General features: G+C 42.7%; 17 non-coding genes across 17 annotated transcripts; all 17 read left to right on the top strand.

The window, feature by feature from the left end:
- Window positions 1-494: 494 nt before the first annotated feature.
- LOC134593445 (U4 spliceosomal RNA) lies at window positions 495-635 on the top strand. The gene has a single exon (XR_010089927.1). It is a non-coding gene; the product is annotated as a U4 spliceosomal RNA (small nuclear RNA).
- Window positions 636-1,107: 472 nt separating this feature from the next.
- Window positions 1,108-1,274, top strand: LOC134590440 (U1 spliceosomal RNA). The gene has a single exon (XR_010087364.1). It is a non-coding gene; the product is annotated as a U1 spliceosomal RNA (small nuclear RNA).
- An 899-nt stretch (window positions 1,275-2,173) lies between these two features.
- On the top strand, window positions 2,174-2,314 carry LOC134591912 (U4 spliceosomal RNA). Its single transcript, XR_010088612.1, has one exon. It is a non-coding gene; the product is annotated as a U4 spliceosomal RNA (small nuclear RNA).
- Window positions 2,315-2,793: 479 nt separating this feature from the next.
- LOC134590768 (U1 spliceosomal RNA) lies at window positions 2,794-2,960 on the top strand. Its single transcript, XR_010087643.1, has one exon. It is a non-coding gene; the product is annotated as a U1 spliceosomal RNA (small nuclear RNA).
- An 887-nt stretch (window positions 2,961-3,847) lies between these two features.
- LOC134591961 (U4 spliceosomal RNA) lies at window positions 3,848-3,988 on the top strand. Its single transcript, XR_010088655.1, has one exon. It is a non-coding gene; the product is annotated as a U4 spliceosomal RNA (small nuclear RNA).
- Window positions 3,989-4,466: 478 nt separating this feature from the next.
- Window positions 4,467-4,633, top strand: LOC134590504 (U1 spliceosomal RNA). Its single transcript, XR_010087418.1, has one exon. It is a non-coding gene; the product is annotated as a U1 spliceosomal RNA (small nuclear RNA).
- An 899-nt stretch (window positions 4,634-5,532) lies between these two features.
- Window positions 5,533-5,673, top strand: LOC134593500 (U4 spliceosomal RNA). The gene has a single exon (XR_010089973.1). It is a non-coding gene; the product is annotated as a U4 spliceosomal RNA (small nuclear RNA).
- Window positions 5,674-6,149: 476 nt separating this feature from the next.
- LOC134590777 (U1 spliceosomal RNA) lies at window positions 6,150-6,316 on the top strand. Its single transcript, XR_010087651.1, has one exon. It is a non-coding gene; the product is annotated as a U1 spliceosomal RNA (small nuclear RNA).
- Window positions 6,317-7,216: 900 nt separating this feature from the next.
- LOC134593553 (U4 spliceosomal RNA) lies at window positions 7,217-7,357 on the top strand. The gene has a single exon (XR_010090018.1). It is a non-coding gene; the product is annotated as a U4 spliceosomal RNA (small nuclear RNA).
- A 478-nt stretch (window positions 7,358-7,835) lies between these two features.
- Window positions 7,836-8,002, top strand: LOC134590168 (U1 spliceosomal RNA). Its single transcript, XR_010087132.1, has one exon. It is a non-coding gene; the product is annotated as a U1 spliceosomal RNA (small nuclear RNA).
- Window positions 8,003-8,901: 899 nt separating this feature from the next.
- On the top strand, window positions 8,902-9,042 carry LOC134593552 (U4 spliceosomal RNA). Its single transcript, XR_010090017.1, has one exon. It is a non-coding gene; the product is annotated as a U4 spliceosomal RNA (small nuclear RNA).
- Window positions 9,043-9,512: 470 nt separating this feature from the next.
- LOC134590503 (U1 spliceosomal RNA) lies at window positions 9,513-9,679 on the top strand. The gene has a single exon (XR_010087417.1). It is a non-coding gene; the product is annotated as a U1 spliceosomal RNA (small nuclear RNA).
- Window positions 9,680-10,578: 899 nt separating this feature from the next.
- LOC134593498 (U4 spliceosomal RNA) lies at window positions 10,579-10,719 on the top strand. Its single transcript, XR_010089972.1, has one exon. It is a non-coding gene; the product is annotated as a U4 spliceosomal RNA (small nuclear RNA).
- Window positions 10,720-11,194: 475 nt separating this feature from the next.
- LOC134590776 (U1 spliceosomal RNA) lies at window positions 11,195-11,361 on the top strand. The gene has a single exon (XR_010087650.1). It is a non-coding gene; the product is annotated as a U1 spliceosomal RNA (small nuclear RNA).
- A 900-nt stretch (window positions 11,362-12,261) lies between these two features.
- Window positions 12,262-12,402, top strand: LOC134593185 (U4 spliceosomal RNA). The gene has a single exon (XR_010089703.1). It is a non-coding gene; the product is annotated as a U4 spliceosomal RNA (small nuclear RNA).
- Window positions 12,403-12,880: 478 nt separating this feature from the next.
- LOC134590167 (U1 spliceosomal RNA) lies at window positions 12,881-13,047 on the top strand. The gene has a single exon (XR_010087131.1). It is a non-coding gene; the product is annotated as a U1 spliceosomal RNA (small nuclear RNA).
- An 899-nt stretch (window positions 13,048-13,946) lies between these two features.
- LOC134593551 (U4 spliceosomal RNA) lies at window positions 13,947-14,087 on the top strand. The gene has a single exon (XR_010090016.1). It is a non-coding gene; the product is annotated as a U4 spliceosomal RNA (small nuclear RNA).
- Window positions 14,088-14,244: the final 157 nt, after the last annotated feature.

The raw sequence follows: 14,244 nt of genomic DNA, 5'->3' as shown, positions 1-14,244 counted from the left end.
CTGGGTGGTCGCTAGCACTTACTAATGAACACCATGGAATTTTGAAATAGCCACCACAAATGTTCTTTCAGCCCTGTTGAGTGTGGATGAAGAGAAGACAGGTGCTAGGCAAGGGTCATTCCTATCGATGGAGTCATGAAATGTGTGACTTTGGGGACGAACGTAGACCAGCGATTGTGTACTCTGCCTAATGGCTGCTGTAGTAGAATCTTGGCAAAACTGTTTCCAAAGAGAGAAAAAAAATTGTACAAGGTTTGCTGCAAGATATGGTTGCCCTCACTCTCTGTTATAGGTTTGGAACCATTCCAAGATGCCATATAAGAAGACCGAGGAATTTGTTGGGGTTTAAGCTTCCCTGTAGGAGGAAGCGGGCCTAATTAGAATATTGCCTCCCACAATCCTTTGCAATGGCTTATGGTCATGAACTTTTTCTCACCGCTGTCTTAAAGTGTCCTTACGTGGTAGCTCTTAAAAGCTGGCCCACTTGGACAGTTAACTTTGCGCAGTGGCAGTATCGTAGCCCATGAGGTCAATCCGAGGCGTGATTATTGCTAATTGAAAACTTTACCCAATACCCTGCCATGATGACTTGAAATACAGTCAGCATTGGCAATTTTTGACAGGCTCTAAGGAGACTGAAAGATTGGTTTAATAAAAGTTTATGGCGCCCCATGTCTAGGGCGTGTCTTACGTGACTCCCGTTTCTTCCTGAGCTCTGTTGCACCATTCCTTCTGCTGGCTTCTTAGCATTTTTCTTTTACCTTTCTCTCCCACTGAATTCACTTGTTTCCGGCAGCACACTATTCTCACTACATGCTACGAATTCCCATCCTTCGGCTCATTGGCCTAGCATTTGCCTTTATGCAAATTGCTCCTTCGCACCCTGAATCCAGCTCAATTATTCACACCTAACCACCTGAAGGCACTAAAATTACTGGTAGCTAAGGAAAACAACGATCAGCCACGAGGTTTGGTAATCTTTTGTAGCCTTCTATCATTTGGATTATTTATTTGCTTTTTTTTTTTTTTTAACTTGCTTTATTATTTCACCACAGCCTAAAGGAAAGGCTTCCCAGCGGGCGTGCCTTTGAATGTACCCGTCATGTCATACTTACCTGGCAGGGAAGCAATAGCCATGATCCCTAAGGTGGCTCTTCCAGAGTGAGGCTGGTTCATTGCACTCCGTACCAGTTGACCTCTGTGATTTCCTCAAATGTGGGAAACTCAACTGCATAATTTATGGTAGTGGGGGACTGCGTTCGCGCTTTCCCCTGTGTTTGCTTGTTTGACAAAAATAGAGAACTTCACCAATTCTGACGAAGGATAATTTCAGCCACGGCACCCGTCTTCTTTGGCTCTTACTTTCCGCATCAAGCAGGCAGCGACAATCATTTCCTAGGCTTGATCATTTTTATTATCTATGTTTTCTGGAGACCAGTTTTAAGCCAGAATTTCACTTTTTATTTTAACTTTTCAGCTTTTTTTTCATCATTTTTTTATCCTGACTTCTTTTGATTTATTGTATGCTTCAATGCAATGGAAGAAATAAAGAATTGGAGACCTATATTACGTCTTCCAACAGAACGTAACGTTTGATTGAATTTCTGGGAAAAAAAAAAATTCTGGATCAAGGCAGTGAATTGCCGCTTGAGACAATCAGACCAAACCTTAGGAATAGCTGGGTGGTCGCTAGCACTTACTAATGAACACCATGGAATTTTGAAAAAGCCACCACAAATGTTCTTTCAGCCCTGTTGAGTGTGGATGAAGAGGAGACAGGTGCTAGGCAAGGGTCATTCCTATCGATGGAGTCATGAAATGTGTGACTTTGGGGACGAACGTAGACCAGCGGATTGTGTACTCTGCCTAATGGCTGCTGTAGTAGAATCTTGGCAAAACCGTTTCCAAAGAGAGAAAAAAAATTGTACAAGGTTTGCTGCAAGATATGGTTGCCCTCACTCTCTGTTATAGGTTTGGAACCATTCCAAGATGCCATATAAGAAGACCGAGGAATTTGTTGGGGTTTAAGCTTCCCTGTAGGAGGAAGCGGGCCTAATTAGAATATTGCCTCCCACAATCCTTTGCAATGGCTTATGGTCATGAACTTTTTCTCACCGCTGTCTTAAAGTGTCCTTACGTGGTAGCTCTTAAAAGCTGGCCCACTTGAACAGTTATCTTTGCGCAGTGGCAGTATCGTAGCCGATGAGGTCAATCCGAGGCGTGATTATTGCTAATTGAAAACTTTACCCAATACCCCGCCATGATGACTTGAAATACAGTCAGCATTGGCAATTTTTGACAGGCTCTAAGGAGACTGAAAGATTGGTTTAAAAAAAGTTTATGGCGCCCCATGTCTAGCGCGTGTCTTACGTGACTCCCGTTTCTTCCTGAGCTCTGTTGCACCATTCCTTCCGCTGGCTTCCTTGCATTTCCCTTTTACCTTTCTCTCCCACTGAATCCACTTGTTTCCGGCAGCACACTATTCTCACTACATGCTACGAATTCCCATCCTTCGGCTCATTGGCCTAGCATTTGCCTTTATGCAAATTGCTCCTTCGCACCCTGAATCCAGCTCAATTATTCACACCTAACCACCTGAAGGCACTAAAATTACTGGTAGCTAAGGAAAACAACGATCAGCCACGAGGTTTGGTAATCTTTTGTAGCCTTCTATCATTTGGATTATTTATTTGCTCTTCTTTTTTTTTTTTTCTTTAACTTGCTTTATTATTTCACCACAGCCTAAAGGAAAGGCTTCCCAGCGGGCGTGCCTTTGAATGTACCCGTCATGTCATACTTACCTGGCAGGGGAGCAATAGCCATGATCCCTAAGGTGGCTCTCCCAGAGTGAGGCTGGTTCATTGCACTCCGTACCAGTTGACCTCTGCGATTTCCTCAAATGTGGGAAACTCGACTGCATGATTTATGGTAGTGGGGGACTGCGTTCGCGCTTTCCCCTGTGTTTGCTTGTTTGACAAAAATAGAGAACTTCACCAATTCTGACGAAGGATAATTTCAGCCACGGCACCCGTCTTCTTTGGCTCTTACTTTCCGCATTAAGCAGGCAGCGACAATCATTTCCTAGGCTTGATCATTTTTATTATCTATGTTTTCTGGAGATCAGTTTTAAGCCAGAATTTCACTTTTTATTTTAACTTTTCATCATTTTTTTATCCTGACTTCTTTTGATTTATTGTATGCTTCAATGCAATGGAAGAAATAAAGAATTGGAGACCTATATTACGTCTTCCAACAGAACGTAACGTTTGATTGAATTTCTGGGAAAAAAAAAATTTCTGGATCAAGGCAGTGAATTGCCGCTTGAGACAATCAGACCAAACCTTAGGAATAGCTGGGTGGTCGCTAGCACTTACTAATGAACACCATGGAATTTTGAAAAAGCCACCACAAATGTTCTTTCAGCCCTGTTGAGTGTGGATGAAGAGAAGACAGGTGCTAGGCAAGGGTCATTCCTATCGATGGAGTCATGAAATGTGTGACTTTGGGGACGAACGTAGACCAGCGGATTGTGTACTCTGCCTAATGGCTGCTGTAGTAGAATCTTGGCAAAACCGTTTCCAAAGAGAGAAAAAAAATTGTACAAGGTTTGCTGCAAGATATGGTTGCCCTCACTCTCTGTTATAGGTTTGGAACCATTCCAAGATGCCATATAAGAAGACCGAGGAATTTGTTGGGGTTTAAGCTTCCCTGTAGGAGGAAGCGGGCCTAATTAGAATATTGCCTCCCACAATCCTTTGCAATGGCTTATGGTCATGAACTTTTTCTCACCGCTGTCTTAAAGTGTCCTTACGTGGTAGCTCTTAAAAGCTGGCCCACTTGAACAGTTATCTTTGCGCAGTGGCAGTATCGTAGCCCATGAGGTCAATCCGAGGCGTGATTATTGCTAATTGAAAACTTTACCCAATACCCCGCCATGATGACTTGAAATACAGTCAGCATTGGCAATTTTTGACAGGCTCTAAGGAGACTGAAAGATTGGTTTAAAAAAAGTTTATGGCGCCCCATGTCTAGCGCGTGTCTTACGTGACTCCCGTTTCTTCCTGAGCTCTGTTGCACCATTCCTTCCGCTGGCTTCCTTGCATTTCCCTTTTCCCTTTCTCTCCCACTGAATCCACTTGTTTCCGGCAGCACACTATTCTCACTACATGCTACGAATTCCCATCCTTCGGCTCATTGGCCTAGCATTTGCCTTTATGCAAATTGCTCCTTCGCACCCTGAATCCAGCTCAATTATTCACACCTAACCACCTGAAGGCACTAAAATTACTGGTAGCTAAGGAAAACAACGATCAGCCACGAGGTTTGGTAATCTTTTGTAGCCTTCTATCATTTGGATTATTTATTTGCTCTTCTTTTTTTTTTTTTTTTAACTTGCTTTATTATTTCACCACAGCCTAAAGGAAAGGCTTCCCAGCGGGCGTGCCTTTGAATGTACCCGTCATGTCATACTTACCTGGCAGGGGAGCAATAGCCATGATCCCTAAGGTGGCTCTCCCAGAGTGAGGCTGGTTCATTGCACTCCGTACCAGTTGAACTCTGCGATTTCCTCAAATGTGGGAAACTCGACTGCATAATTTATGGTAGTGGGGGACTGCGTTCGCGCTTTCCCCTGTGTTTGCTTGTTTGACAAAAATAGAGAACTTCACCAATTCTGACGAAGGATAATTTCAGCCACGGCACCCGTCTTCTTTGGCTCTTACTTTCCACATCAAGCAGGCAGCGACAATCATTTCCTAGGCTTGATCATTTTTATTATCTATGTTTTCTGGAGACCAGTTTTAAGCCAGAATTTCACTTTTTATTTTAACTTTTCAGCTTTTTTTTCATCATTTTTTTATCCTGACTTCTTTTGATTTATTGTATGCTTAAATGCAATGGAAGAAATAAAGAATTGGAGACCTATATTACGTCTTCCAACAGAACGTAACGTTTGATTGAATTTCTGGGAAAAAAAGATTTTCTGGATCAAGGCAGTGAATTGCCGCTTGAGACAATCAGACCAAACCTTAGGAATAGCTGGGTGGTCGCTAGCACTTACTAATGAACACAATGGAATTTTGAAATAGCCACCACAAATGTTCTTTCAGCCCTGTTGAGTGTGGATGAAGAGAAGACAGGTGCTAGGCAAGGGTCATTCCTATCGATGGAGTCATGAAATGTGTGACTTTGGGGACGAACGTAGACCAGCGGATTGTGTACTCTGCCTAATGGCTGCTGTAGTAGAATCTTGGCAAAACTGTTTCCAAAGAGAGAAAAAAAATTGTACAAGGTTTGCTGCAAGATATGGTTGCCCTCACTCTCTGTTATAGGTTTGGAACCATTCCAAGATGCCATATAAGAAGACCGAGGAATTTGTTGGGGTTTAAGCTTCCCTGTAGAAGGAAGAGGGCCTAATTAGAATATTGCCTCCCATAATCCTTTGCAATGGCTTATGGTCATGAACTTTTTCTCACCGCTGTCTTAAAGTGTCCCTACGTGGTAGCTCTTAAAAGCTGGCCCACTTGAACAGTTAGCTTTGCGCAGTGGCAGTATCGTAGCCCATGAGGTCAATCCGAGGCGTGATTATTGCTAATTGAAAACTTTACCCAATACCCAGCCATGATGACTTGAAATACAGTCAGCATTGGCAATTTTTGACAGGCTCTAAGGAGACTGAAAGATTGGTTTAATAAAAGTTTATGGCGACCCATATCTAGGGCGTGTCTTACGTGACTCCCGTTTCTTCCTGAGCTCTGTTGCACCATTCCTTCCGCTGGCTTCTTAGCATTTCCCTTTTACCTTTCTCTCCCACTGAATTCACTTGTTTCCGGCAGCACACTATTCTCACTACATGCTACGAATTCCCATCCTTCGGCTCATTGGCCTAGCATTTGCCTTTATGCAAATTGCTCCTTCGCACCCTGAATCCAGCTCAATTATTCACACCTAACCACCTGAAGGCACTAAAATTACTGGTAGCTAAGGAAAACAACGATCAGCCACGAGGTTTGGTAATCTTTTGTAGCCTTCTTACATTTGGATTATTTATTTGCTCTTCTTTTTTTTTTTTTTAACTTGCTTTATTATTTCACCACAGCCTAAAGGAAAAGCTTCCCAGCGGGCGTGCCTTTGAATGTACCCGTCATGTCATACTTACCTGGCAGGGGAGCAATAGCCATGATCCCTAAGGTGACTCTCCCAGAGTGAGGCTGGTTCATTGCACTCCGTACCAGTTGACCTCTGCGATTTCCTCAAATGTGGGAAACTCGACTGCATAATTTATGGTAGTGGGGGACTGCGTTCGCGCTTTCCCCTGTGTTTGCTTGTTTGACAAAAATAGAGAACTTCACCAATTCTGACGAAGGATAATTTCAGCAACGGCACCCGTCTTCTTTGGCTCTTACTTTCCGCATCAAGCAGGCAGCGACAATCATTTCCTAGGCTTGATCATTTTTATTATCTATGTTTTCTGGAGACCAGTTTTAAGCCAGAATTTCACTTTTTATTTTAACTTTTCAGCTTTTTTTTCATCATTTTTTTTATCCTGACTTCTTTTGATTTATTGTATGCTTAAATGCAATGGAAGAAATAAAGAATTGGAGACCTATATTACGTCTTCCAACAGAACGTAACGTTTGATTGAATTTCTGGGAAAAAAAGATTTTCTGGATCAAGGCAGTGAATTGCCGCTTGAGACAATCAGACCAAACCTTAGGAATAGCTGGGTGGTCGCTAGCACTTACTAATGAACACCATGGAATTTTGAAATAGCCACCACAAATGTTCTTTCAGCCCTGTTGAGTGTGGATGAAGAGAAGACAGGTGCTAGGCAAGGGTCATTCCTATCGATGGAGTCATGAAATGTGTGACTTTGGGGACGAACGTAGACCAGCGGATTGTGTACTCTGCCTAATGGCTGCTGTAGTAGAATCTTGGCAAAACTGTTTCCAAAGAGAGAAAAAAAATTGTACAAGGTTTGCTGCAAGATATGGTTGCCCTCACTCTCTGTTATAGGTTTGGAACCATTCCAAGATGCCATATAAGAAGACCGAGGAATTTGTTGGGGTTTAAGCTTCCCTGTAGGAGGAAGCGGGCCTAATTAGAATATTGCCTCCCATAATCCTTTGCAATGGCTTATGGTCATGAACTTTTTCTCACCGCTGTCTTAAAGTGTCCTTACATGGTAGCTCTTAAAAGCTGGCCCACTTGAACAGTTAGCTTTGCACAGTGGCAGTATCGTAGCCCATGAGGTCAATCCGAGGCGTGATTATTGCTAATTGAAAACTTTACCCAATACCCCGCCATGATGACTTGAAATACAGTCAGCATTGGCAATTTTTGACAGGCTCTAAGGAGACTGAAAGATTGGTTTAATAAAAGTTTATGGCGCCCCATGTCTAGGGCGTGTCTTACGTGACTCCCGTTTCTTCCTGAGCTCTGTTGCACCATTCCTTCCGCTGGCTTCTTAGCATTTCCCTTTTACCTTTCTCTCCCACTGAATTCACTTGTTTCCGGCAGCACACTATTCTCACTACATGCTACGAATTCCCATCCTTCGGCTCATTGGCCTAGCATTTGCCTTTATGCAAATTGCTCCTTCGCACCCTGAATCCAGCTCAATTATTCACACCTAACCACCTGAAGGCACTAAAATTACTGGTAGCTAAGGAAAACAACGATCAGCCACGAGGTTTGGTAATCTTTTGTAGCCTTCTATCATTTGGATTATTTATTTGCTCTTCTTTTTTTTTTTTTTTTTACTTGCTTTATTATTTCACCACAGCCTAAAGGAAAGGCTTCCCAGCGGGCGTGCCTTTGAATGTACCCGTCATGTCATACTTACCTGGCAGGGGAGCAATAGCCATGATCCCTAAGGTGGCTCTCCCAGAGTGAGGCTGGTTCATTGCACTCCGTACCAGTTGACCTCTGCGATTTCCTCAAATGTGGGAAACTCGACTGCATAATTTATGGTAGTGGGGGACTGCGTTCGCGCTTTCCCCTGTGTTTGCTTGTTTGACAAAAATAGAGAAGTTCACCAATTCTGACGAAGGATAATTTCAGACACGGCACCCGTCTTCTTTGGCTCTTACTTTCCACATCAAGCAGGCAGCGACAATCATTTCCTAGGCTTGATCATTTTTATTATCTATGTTTTCTGGAGACCAGTTTTAAGCCAGAATTTCACTTTTTATTTTAACTTTTCAGCTTTTTTTTCATCATTTTTTTATCCTGACTTCTTTTGATTTATTGTATGCTTCAATGCAATGGAAGAAATAAAGAATTGGAGACCTATATTACGTCTTCCAACAGAACGTAACGTTTGATTGAATTTCTGGGAAAAAAATATTTTCTGGATCAAGGCAGTGAATTGCCGCTTGAGACAATCAGACCAAACCTTAGGAATAGCTGGGTGGTCGCTAGCACTTACTAATGAACACCATGGAATTTTGAAAAAGCCACCACAAATGTTCTTTCAGCCCTGTTGAGTGTGGATGAAGAGAAGACAGGTGCTAGGCAAGGGTCATTCCTATCGATGGAGTCATGAAATGTGTGACTTTGGGGACGAACGTAGACCAGCGGATTGTGTACTCTGCCTAATGGCTGCTGTAGTAGAATCTTGGCAAAACTGTTTCCAAAGAGAGAAAAAAAATTGTACAAGGTTTGCTGCAAGATATGGTTGCCCTCACTCTCTGTTATAGGTTTGGAACCATTCCAAGATGCCATATAAGAAGACCGAGGAATTTGTTGGGGTTTAAGCTTCCCTGTAGGAGGAAGCGGGCCTAATTAGAATATTGCCTCCCATAATCCTTTGCAATGGCTTATGGTCATGAACTTTTTCTCACCGCTGTCTTAAAGTGTCCTTACATGGTAGCTCTTAAAAGCTGGCCCACTTGAACAGTTAGCTTTGCACAGTGGCAGTATCGTAGCCCATGAGGTCAATCCGAGGCGTGATTATTGCTAATTGAAAACTTTACCCAATACCCCGCCATGATGACTTGAAATACAGTCAGCATTGGCAATTTTTGACAGGCTCTAAGGAGACTGAAAGATTGGTTTAATAAAAGTTTATGGCGCCCCATGTCTAGGGCGTGTCTTACGTGACTCCCGTTTCTTCCTGAGCTCTGTTGCACCATTCCTTCCGCTGGCTTCTTAGCATTTCCCTTTTACCTTTCTCTCCCACTGAATTCACTTGTTTCCGGCAGCACACTATTCTCACTACATGCTACGAATTCCCATCCTTCGGCTCATTGGCCTAGCATTTGCCTTTATGCAAATTGCTCCTTCGCACCCTGAATCCAGCTCAATTATTCACACCTAACCACCTGAAGGCACTAAAATTACTGGTAGCTAAGGAAAACAACGATCAGCCACGAGGTTTGGTAATCTTTTGTAGCCTTCTATCATTTGGATTATTTGCCTATTTTTTTTTTTTTTAACTTGCTTTATTATTTCACCACAGCCTAAAGGAAAGGCTTCCCAGCGGGCGTGCCTTTGAATGTACCCGTCATGTCATACTTACCTGGCAGGGGAGCAATAGCCATGATCCCTAAGGTGGCTCTCCCAGAGTGAGGCTGGTTCATTGCACTCCGTACCAGTTGAACTCTGCGATTTCCTCAAATGTGGGAAACTCGACTGCATAATTTATGGTAGTGGGGGACTGCGTTCGCGCTTTCCCCTGTGTTTGCTTGTTTGACAAAAATAGAGAATTTCACCAATTCTGACGAAGGATAATTTCAGCCACGGCACCCATCTTCTTTGGCTCTTACTTTCCACATCAAGCAGGCAGCGACAATCATTTCCTAGGCTTGATCATTTTTATTATCTATGTTTTCTGGAGACCAGTTTTAAGCCAGAATTTCACTTTTTATTTTAACTTTTCAGCTTTTTTTTCATCATTTTTTTATCCTGACTTCTTTTGATTTATTGTATGCTTAAATGCAATGGAAGAAATAAAGAATTGGAGACCTATATTACGTCTTCCAACAGAACGTAACGTTTGATTGAATTTCTGGGAAAAAAAGATTTTCTGGATCAAGGCAGTGAATTGCCGCTTGAGACAATCAGACCAAACCTTAGGAATAGCTGGGTGGTCGCTAGCACTTACTAATGAACACAATGGAATTTTGAAATAGCCACCACAAATGTTCTTTCAGCCCTGTTGAGTGTGGATGAAGAGAAGACAGGTGCTAGGCAAGGGTCATTCCTATCGATGGAGTCATGAAATGTGTGACTTTGGGGACGAACGTAGACCAGCGGATTGTGTACTCTGCCTAATGGCTGCTGTAGTAGAATCTTGGCAAAACTGTTTCCAAAGAGAGAAAAAAAATTGTACAAGGTTTGCTGCAAGATATGGTTGCCCTCACTCTCTGTTATAGGTTTGGAACCATTCCAAGATGCCATATAAGAAGACCGAGGAATTTGTTGGGGTTTAAGCTTCCCTGTAGGAGGAAGAGGGCCTAATTAGAATATTGCCTCCCATAATCCTTTGCAATGGCTTATGGTCATGAACTTTTTCTCACCGCTGTCTTAAAGTGTCCCTACGTGGTAGCTCTTAAAAGCTGGCCCACTTGAACAGTTAGCTTTGCGCAGTGGCAGTATCGTAGCCCATGAGGTCAATCCGAGGCGTGATTATTGCTAATTGAAAACTTTACCCAATACCCAGCCATGATGACTTGAAATACAGTCAGCATTGGCAATTTTTGACAGGCTCTAAGGAGACTGAAAGATTGGTTTAATAAAAGTTTATGGCGACCCATATCTAGGGCGTGTCTTACGTGACTCCCGTTTCTTCCTGAGCTCTGTTGCACCATTCCTTCCGCTGGCTTCTTAGCATTTCCCTTTTACCTTTCTCTCCCACTGAATTCACTTGTTTCCGGCAGCACACTATTCTCACTACATGCTACGAATTCCCATCCTTCGGCTCATTGGCCTAGCATTTGCCTTTATGCAAATTGCTCCTTCGCACCCTGAATCCAGCTCAATTATTCACACCTAACCACCTGAAGGCACTAAAATTACTGGTAGCTAAGGAAAACAACGATCAGCCACGAGGTTTGGTAATCTTTTGTAGCCTTCTTACATTTGGATTATTTATTTGCTCTTCTTTTTTTTTTTTTAACTTGCTTTATTATTTCACCACAGCCTAAAGGAAAAGCTTCCCAGCGGGCGTGCCTTTGAATGTACCCGTCATGTCATACTTACCTGGCAGGGGAGCAATAGCCATGATCCCTAAGGTGACTCTCCCAGAGTGAGGCTGGTTCATTGCACTCCGTACCAGTTGACCTCTGCGATTTCCTCAAATGTGGGAAACTCGACTGCATAATTTATGGTAGTGGGGGACTGCGTTCGCGCTTTCCCCTGTGTTTGCTTGTTTGACAAAAATAGAGAACTTCACCAATTCTGACGAAGGATAATTTCAGCAACGGCACCCGTCTTCTTTGGCTCTTACTTTCCGCATCAAGCAGGCAGCGACAATCATTTCCTAGGCTTGATCATTTTTATTATCTATGTTTTCTGGAGACCAGTTTTAAGCCAGAATTTCACTTTTTATTTTAACTTTTCAGCTTTTTTTTCATCATTTTTTTTATCCTGACTTCTTTTGATTTATTGTATGCTTAAATGCAATGGAAGAAATAAAGAATTGGAGACCTATATTACGTCTTCCAACAGAACGTAACGTTTGATTGAATTTCTGGGAAAAAAAGATTTTCTGGATCAAGGCAGTGAATTGCCGCTTGAGACAATCAGACCAAACCTTAGGAATAGCTGGGTGGTCGCTAGCACTTACTAATGAACACCATGGAATTTTGAAATAGCCACCACAAATGTTCTTTCAGCCCTGTTGAGTGTGGATGAAGAGAAGACAGGTGCTAGGCAAGGGTCATTCCTATCGATGGAGTCATGAAATGTGTGACTTTGGGGACGAACGTAGACCAGCGGATTGTGTACTCTGCCTAATGGCTGCTGTAGTAGAATCTTGGCAAAACTGTTTCCAAAGAGAGAAAAAAAATTGTACAAGGTTTGCTGCAAGATATGGTTGCCCTCACTCTCTGTTATAGGTTTGGAACCATTCCAAGATGCCATATAAGAAGACCGAGGAATTTGTTGGGGTTTAAGCTTCCCTGTAGGAGGAAGCGGGCCTAATTAGAATATTGCCTCCCATAATCCTTTGCAATGGCTTATGGTCATGAACTTTTTCTCACCGCTGTCTTAAAGTTTCCTTACATGGTAGCTCTTAAAAGCTGGCCCACTTGAACAGTTAGCTTTGCGCAGTGGCAGTATCGTAGCCCATGAGGTCAATCCGAGGCGTGATTATTGCTAATTGAAAACTTTACCCAATACCCTGCCATGATGACTTTAAATACAGTCAGCATTGGCAATTTTTGACAGGCTCTAAGGAGACTGAAAGATTGGTTTAATAAAAGTTTATGGCGCCCCATGTCTAGGGCGTGTCTTACGTGACTCCCGTTTCTTCCTGAGCTCTGTTGCACCATTCCTTCCGCTGGCTTCTTAGCATTTCCCTTTTACCTTTCTCTCCCACTGAATCCACTTGTTTCCGGCAGCACACTATTCTCACTCCATGCTACGAATTCTCATCCTTCGGCTCATTGGCCTAGCATTTGCCTTTATGCAAATTGCTCCTTCGCACCCTGAATCCAGCTCAATTATTCACACCTAACCCCCTGAAGGCACTAAAATTACTGGTAGCTAAGGAAAACAACGATCAGCCATGAGGTTTGGTAATCTTTTGTAGCCTTCTATCATTTGGATTATTTATTTGCTCTTCTTTTTTTTTTTTTTTTTACTTGCTTTATTATTTCACCACAGCCTAAAGGAAAGGCTTCCCAGCGGGCGTGCCTTTGAATGTACCCGTCATGTCATACTTACCTGGCAGGGGAGCAATAGCCATGATCCCTAAGGTGGCTCTCCCAGAGTGAGGCTGGTTCATTGCACTCCGTACCAGTTGACCTCTGCGATTTCCTCAAATGTGGGAAACTCGACTGCATAATTTATGGTAGTGGGGGACTGCGTTCGCGCTTTCCCCTGTGTTTGCTTGTTTGACAAAAATAGAGAAGTTCACCAATTCTGACGAAGGATAATTTCAGACACGGCACCCGTCTTCTTTGGCTCTTACTTTCCACATCAAGCAGGCAGCGACAATCATTTCCTAGGCTTGATCATTTTTATTATCTATGTTTTCTGGAGACCAGTTTTAAGCCAGAATTTCACTTTTTATTTTAACTTTTCAGCTTTTTTTTCTACATTTTTTTATCCTGACTTCTTTTGATTTATTGTATGCTTCAATGCAATGGAAGAAATAAAGAATTGGAGACCTATATTACGTCTTCCAACAGAACGTAACGTTTGATTGAATTTCTGGGAAAAAAAGATTTTCTGGATCAAGGCAGTGAATTGCCGCTTGAGACAATCAGACCAAACCTTAGGAATAGCTGGGTGGTCGCTAGCACTTACTAATGAACACAATGGAATTTTGAAATAGCCACCACAAATGTTCTTTCAGCCCTGTTGAGTGTGGATGAAGAGAAGACAGGTGCTAGGCAAGGGTCATTCCTATCGATGGAGTCATGAAATGTGTGACTTTGGGGACGAACATAGACCAGCGGATTGTGTACTCTGCCTAATGGCTGCTGTAGTAGAATCTTGGCAAAACTGTTTCCAAAGAGAGAAAAAAAATTGTACAAGGTTTGCTGCAAGATATGGTTGCCCTCACTCTCTGTTATAGGTTTGGAACCATTCCAAGATGCCATATAAGAAGACCGAGGAATTTGTTGGGGTTTAAGCTTCCCTGTAGGAGGAAGCGGGCCTAATTAGAATATTGCCTCCCATAATCCTTTGCAATGGCTTATGGTCATGAACTTTTTCTCACCGCTGTCTTAAAGTTTCCTTACATGGTAGCTCTTAAAAGCTGGCCCACTTGAACAGTTAGCTTTGCACAGTGGCAGTATCGTAGCCCATGAGGTCAATCCGAGGCGTGATTATTGCTAATTGAAAACTTTACCCAATACCCCGCCATGATGACTTGAAATACAGTCAGCATTGGCAATTTTTGACAGGCTCTAAGGAGACTGAAAGATTGGTTTAATAAAAGTTTATGGTGACCCATGTCTAGGGCGTGTCTTACGTGACTCCCGTTTCTTCCTGAGCTCTGTTGCACCATTCCTTCCGCTGGCTTCTTAGCATTTCCCTTTTACCTTTCTCTCCCACTGAATTCACTTGTTTCCG

This window comes from Pelobates fuscus, chromosome 2 (genome assembly GCF_036172605.1).
Source record: "Pelobates fuscus isolate aPelFus1 chromosome 2, aPelFus1.pri, whole genome shotgun sequence".
Classification (NCBI taxonomy): domain Eukaryota; kingdom Metazoa; phylum Chordata; class Amphibia; order Anura; family Pelobatidae; genus Pelobates; species Pelobates fuscus.
The sequence above is the reverse complement of the archived record's forward strand: the minus strand, read 5'-3'. Positions and strand labels throughout refer to the sequence as shown.